The sequence below is a fragment of the Esox lucius genome, chromosome 2, assembly GCF_011004845.1.
Source record: "Esox lucius isolate fEsoLuc1 chromosome 2, fEsoLuc1.pri, whole genome shotgun sequence".
Lineage (NCBI taxonomy): Eukaryota > Metazoa > Chordata > Actinopteri > Esociformes > Esocidae > Esox > Esox lucius.
The window spans coordinates 2,806,323-2,812,763 of NC_047570.1; the positions used below are offsets into that span (position 1 = coordinate 2,806,323).

General features: G+C 44.1%; 1 pseudogene; it reads left to right on the forward strand.

Moving 5' to 3' along the window:
• Positions 1-291: 291 nt before the first annotated feature.
• LOC117592895 lies at positions 292-2,043 on the forward strand (annotated as a pseudogene).
• The last annotated feature ends 4,398 nt before the right edge of the window (positions 2,044-6,441 follow it).

The window sequence follows — 6,441 nt, forward strand, 5'->3', positions numbered from 1 at the left end:
AGAGATAGATGGAGGTATGTTAAAGGAATGGAGGAAAATAAGGAGGAGCAGCCTAGTGGTTAGATCACATGTGTCAAACTCAAGGCCCGCGGGCCAGATGTGGCCCGCCATGTCATTTTATGTGGCCCGCGAGAGCTTAAAAGTTTTGAGTGTCTAAAAATAAATACCAAAAAATAAATTAAGAGGGTGATTTGACCAAAAACTACATTTCCCACAATGCCTTTCGACTACGCTAGCCGCAGCAGTGTCCATGCCAACGAGTGGAATTGAGATATAAATAATGATCCCAAAATGTCCAGAAAGAGAAAAGTTGATGCAGACGGAAGACTGTTCCAAGAAAGATGGGAAGGCGAATACTTGTTTGTGCTTCAAGGAGAAAGACCGGTATGTCTTTTGTGTTACGAGGCGGTGTCGGTTGTCAAAGAGTACAATCTGCGTCGACATTTTGACACCAAACACGGAGCTAAGTACGCTAAAGCTAGCCTTCAAGAAAAGCAACTAATTGCCCAAGAATTAAAAGGCAAACTGCGGTCGCAGCAGAGTTTGTTCATGAAATCCACAGCCAAAAACGAGGCCGCGGTGAAAGCTAGCTTCATTGTGACTGAAGAAATCGCCCACGCTTCCAAGTCTTTTTCAGAGGGAGCGTTTTTGAAGCAGTGCATGCTGAAGGTCTGTGAGCAGGTGTGTCCCGACCAGTTACAGACTTTTAAAAATGTCAGTTTATCAAGAAACACCATCGCCAACCGAGTGAAGGAACTAGCAGAAAATCTTACAACACAGCTGGCCGAGGAGACACGCAGCTACACAGCTTTTTCATTAGCTGTTGATGAAAGCACAGATAACACGGACACAGCGCAGTTATCAATTTTTATTAGAGGCGTAAAGTCGGACCTCTCTATCACTGAGGAGCTGTTGGATGTGGCTGCAATGCATGGGACTACGACGGGACAGGACATTTTTGGTGCGGTGGAGAAGTCCGTAAGTAAAAATGCATTGCAGTGGGAAAACTTGGTAGGATTAACTACAGACGGTGCACCGGCAATGTGTGGAGGAAAAGTGGGCTTGGTTGGACTAATGAAGGGGAAAATGAAGGTGCTGGGGATGGAGGACATTGTGACCACAGTCATGAAAACAGTGAACTTCATTCGGGCGCGTGGCCTGAATCACCGTCAGTTCCAGCAGTTTTTGCTGGAGATGGGCTCGGAACACGGGGATGTGCTGTACCATACAGAAGTGCGGTGGCTGAGTAGGAGCAAAGTTCTCAAGCGATTTTTTGAGCTCAGGGAAGACATTGCTCTTTTTATGCAGAGTAAAGGAAAACTCATGTCTGAACTATCAGATCCAAAGTGGATGTGTGACTTTGCTGTGTTGTGTGACATAACCGACCATCTCGCCCAGCTGAATCAGAAGCTGCAGGGACGCAAACAAGTCATCACGCAGATGTCCGACACGATCACGGCTTTCCAGCGTAAATTGGACTTATGGATGTGGTAAGTAAAACAGGACAATCTTGTCCACTTTCCTGTTTGTCAGAGTATGTCAGCCTCATTTCCCGAGACTTTTTCATGTGCTCAGTTGGCTACCAAACTGAGCTGGTTAAAGACTGAGTTTGATCGGCGCTTCTCTGACTTCAGAGCACAACAGTCTGGCTTTGACATCTTTGCCAATCCTTTCACGACCGATATCTGCACTGCACCTCAACACCTTCAGATGGAGCTAATTGAGCTTCAAAGCGACAGTGGCCTGAGAGCAAAGTTCCAGGATGCTGCAATCCAGGACTTTTACCGTCTGCTGCCCCCTGGTTTGATGCCACAGCTTCGACTTCATGCTGCCCGTGTGCTGTCCATGTTTGGGAGCACCTATCTGTGCGAACAGTTTTTTTCCATAATGAATCTGAACAAAAACAAGCACAGATCACGCCTCACGGATGACAACCTCCATGCTGTTCTACGCATTGCCTCAGCACAGGACCTAAAACCAGACATTGACACACTGGCAACGGGAAAACGGTGTCAGAAATCTGGTCAGAAAACACACAGGTAAGCATTTTTTTAAAAACTTAATTAAAATATAATAAAATGTAATTCAACCAAGAAGAAGAACAGTTAAACTGTGTTCAATTTAATGATTGTGCTTGCATTTTGTTTTGTGTTTATCATTTTCAGAACATGATCAATCGATAGTAGAGAGAGAATCCACTTGGTGTGTTCAAGGACAGGCAGCATCTCCTCATCAAAGACTAACCGAAAAACTTGACCAATATAGTTGTGAACTGAGTCAACCTTTATTTTGGTATTTTTAGTTGATTACATATTATTTATGTGTAGCTGCTGTTGTAATTATTTAATGTTTGCAGGTCTTATGTGTGTATGCAGACAAATTGTTGTCATCAAACCATCAGTTGGATGCAAGGCTGTGTGCAGCCTTTTTTTGTAAAATGCTACATGTGTCATACATGTTCTTTGCAGCTCAGTTTTATGTTATTTATCTTTATTCACTTGGACAGTTTGATCCTTCATTAATGGAGTTATGTGGGTTTTCATAAGCTGACAAAATTTAAAAGGATTTATGTTAGAGCAACAAGCAAACATATGTTTTCTATGTAACTGTAATTGTCACTTGAATTAGTTATAATAAATAATGAGTTATTTAACATTAAGGAGTAGTTACATTTATTTTACATTACAATTGATTACATTTAGTTACATTTATATGTTACATCTGGCCCTTTGAGGACAGCCATTATGCTGATGTGGCCCTCGGTGAAAATGAGTTTGACACCCCTGGGTTAGATCATTGGGCCGGTAACCAAACGACTGTCAGTTTGAATCCCAGAGCTGACAAGGTACTAGAAACATCTATTATTTTGCCCTTGAGCAAGGCACTTAATATTAATTGCAACCCCAATTTAGGAACAAGGTTTGATGGGCCTGTACAAGAAAGTATGAAAACTTTACTACTCGAAGTACCTGTGCATAAAAGCAAATAACTATTGCTACATTTCTTAATTGTAAATATAAACCATATTATTTCTTTCCTCTGAAAATACAAAGCGACACTCTTAATCAATGCAGATCAATTTGTGAAAGCCTATGTGTGCTGGAATTCCAGGGTTATCAGTCAATTAAGCTAATTATTCAATTAGGAAAAGTAATGTAGAGTGCCCTACGTATCAACTTGTGCAGATTTCTCTAATGTCTTTCCTATGTCTGCTTAGATAGATCCAACGAAGGAGATTATGGATAGAATTGATTAACTATTGGACTGACTGGGTAAGAGAGAGAGAGGCAGAGTAAAGAAAAATAACTATGTAGCACTATAAGTTAACATGGGTGTGTAATGTCTGCTCCGCATGGCACCAAGGCTCCTCTTCCTATCCACCTTGCCGGCGTACTAACCACCAGCCGGAGAGTGATTGTAGCAGCGCACCCCAAGGACACACCAGTCTTCAGTCATTAGTTCAGTATATATTAGTTCTCTTAGGCACAGAGCAGCACAGATTATTATTTATTGACCGAACGTGAGTTGTGTTCTAGCTATTGAAATTAATATAAAGCAGTGTTTCCCAATTTTGGCCCTAGCACTCGTCCTTCGGGATGAATGCCAGAGCTCCAGAATAGACTCAGCGCCATGGAGGGACAGATTGCCAGGTTAGGAACAGCGTTTGGCGAGATGATGTCCCACCAGACCACACGATTGAGGGAGGAGACGCCTTCTCCGGTCGCTCGTGTGGAGGCTAGTCGTCTCCAGGAGAGGGAACTCTGGAGAGCATTGCCGGAGAAGTATGAAGGCAATCCGGAGGATTGTCATAGTTTCCTTCTTCAATGTCACGGTTTCCTTCTTGAGTTGATTTTGGGGACCAGCCGGTCTCCGACTATGAGAAGCCGACTGCGATAATCTCCCTTCTCACGGGGCACGCCGTCGAATGGGCTACAGTGCTGTGGGACAGTGACTCCAGGGATCTGAGAGTGTTTTTCCTGGTTCATGGTCCAGTTTTGTGCTGTGTTCGATCATCCCCACAGAGGGCAGGGATGGGAGAAAGCGACTTCTGCATCTGAGGCAGGGTAATAGCACGGCCTCTGAGTATGCCCTCGCGTTTCGGAAAGCCTGCCTGGCCGTTACGTGTGGAGCTATATCGGTGAAGAGCCCCAAGAGTGCCCTCCCAGCAAACATCCCACCTGAGTATGTGGACCTAAGCGGGGTGTTTTCAAGCAAAAAATCTCCTGATATTGCGCCATTGACCTCCTCCCGGAAATCATGCACCCCAGGTACAGGATCTACCTGCTCTCTGTGGCCAAGAACGAAGCTATGGAGACCTATATAAAAGAGACACTGGAGCAGGGGTACATTCGCCATTCCAAATCCCCTGCTTCAGCTAGACTCTTTTTGTAAAGAAGAGCAGGGGACTGAGGCCTTGTATATACTATTGAGGACTGAACTCCATTAATGTGAAGAACCACTATCCAATGCCCCTCATCCCGTAGGCCACAGAGCAGTTAAAGGGGGTGTGCGTGACTTCTGGAGCATGTACAATCTATTGTGTATCCGGGAGGGAGACGAGTGGAAGACTGCAATCAGAACGGTGTCGGGCCACTGTGAATAGTGAGGCAAAAAAGTATTTAGTCAGCCACCAATTGTGCAAGTTCTCCCACTTAAAAAGATGAGAGTGGCCTGTAATTTTCATCATAGGTACACTTTAACTATGAGAGACAAAAAATCACATTGTAGGATTGTTAATGAATTTATTGGTACATTTCTCAGTAAAATAAGTATTTGGTCACCTACAAACAAGCAAGATTTCTGGCTCTCACAAACATGTAACTTCTTCTTTAAGAGGCACCTTTGTCCTCCACTCGTTAACAAGTTCAAACAGGTGCCATTAATAAAGGTATCAGTACAAAAGACACCTGTCCACAACCTCAAACAGTCACACTCCAAACTCCACTATGGCCAAGACCAAAGAGCTGTCAAAGGACACCAGAAACAAAATTGTAGACCTGCACCAGGCTGGGAAGACTTAATCTGCAATAGGTAAGCAGCTTGGTGTGAAGAAATCAACAGTGGGAGCAATTATAAGAAAATGGAAGACATATAAGACCACTGATAATCTCCCTCGATCCGGGGCTCCACGCAAGATCTCACCCCGTGGGGTCAAAATGATCACAAGAACGATGAGCAAAAATCCCAGAACCACACAGGGGGACCTAGTGAATGACCTGCAGAGAGCTGGGACCAAAGTCACAAAGGCTACCATCAGTAACACACTACGCTGCCAGGGACTCAAATACTGCAGTGCCAGACGTGTCCCCCTGCTTAAGCCAGTACATGTCCAGGCCCATCTGAGGTTTGCTAGAGAGCATTTGGATGGTCCAGAAGAGTATTGGGAGAATGTCATATGGTCAGATGAAACCAAAATACAACTTTTTGGTAAAAACTCAACTCGTTGTGTTTGGAGGAGAAAGAATGCTGAGTTGCATACAAAGAACACCATACCTACTGTGAAGCATGTGGGTGGAAACATCATGCTTTGGGGCTGTTTTTCTGCAAAGGGACCAGGACGACTGATCTGTGTAAAGAATGAATAGGGCCATGTATCGTGAGATTTTGAGTGAAAACCTCCTTCCATCAGCCATGGCATTGAAGATGAAACGTGGCTGATGTTATGGAACTTTTTGACTAAGGTGCATTTGAGAAATGTCTGTCTTTCCATTGGCTGGTATGTAGATTTTTGCTTTGATTGTGACACACGTCTGTATAATACCAGGGGATTATTAGGTATTTGGGCCATGTCCTCCTGCCTGGATAATGAAGGGTGTCAGTCTTTTGTTCCTCAGGAATGTGGTCCTTGGGGGGAGTAAGGTCAGTTGGCCCCTTTGGGTAAACACTACAGTAAACATTATGGCAGGAAGGATAAGGTGGGGGGACAGCCCACCCTTTGGGTAAAACCTATGTGACACAGGACAGATGGCAGCATCTTACCAAACCCCTTTTTCTATGTAATAAATACGGATTGTGCATGTTTTGAGTCAGAGACTCCTCAGATGATTATGTGTGTAAGCGGTTGACGCGTCTCTCATATTTGCATAATAGTTAATAAAACTGTTAGAATGTGCCAAGAGAACTTTGTCTCTGTTTATTACTCCTTTAAGAGTGTCGATACATGGAATTACCATCACACTGGGTATTTCAGCATGACAATGATCCCAAACACACCACCCAGGCAACGAAGGAGTAGCTTCGTAAGAAGTATTTCAAGGTCCTGGGGTGGCCTAGCCAGTCACCAGATCTCAACCCCATAGAAAATCTTTGGAGGGAGTTGAAAGTCTGTGTTGCCCAGCGACAGCCCCAAAACATCACTGCTCTAAAGGAGATCTGCCAAAATACCAGCAACAGTGTGTGAAAACCTTGTGAAGACTTACAGAAAACGTTTGACCTCTGTCA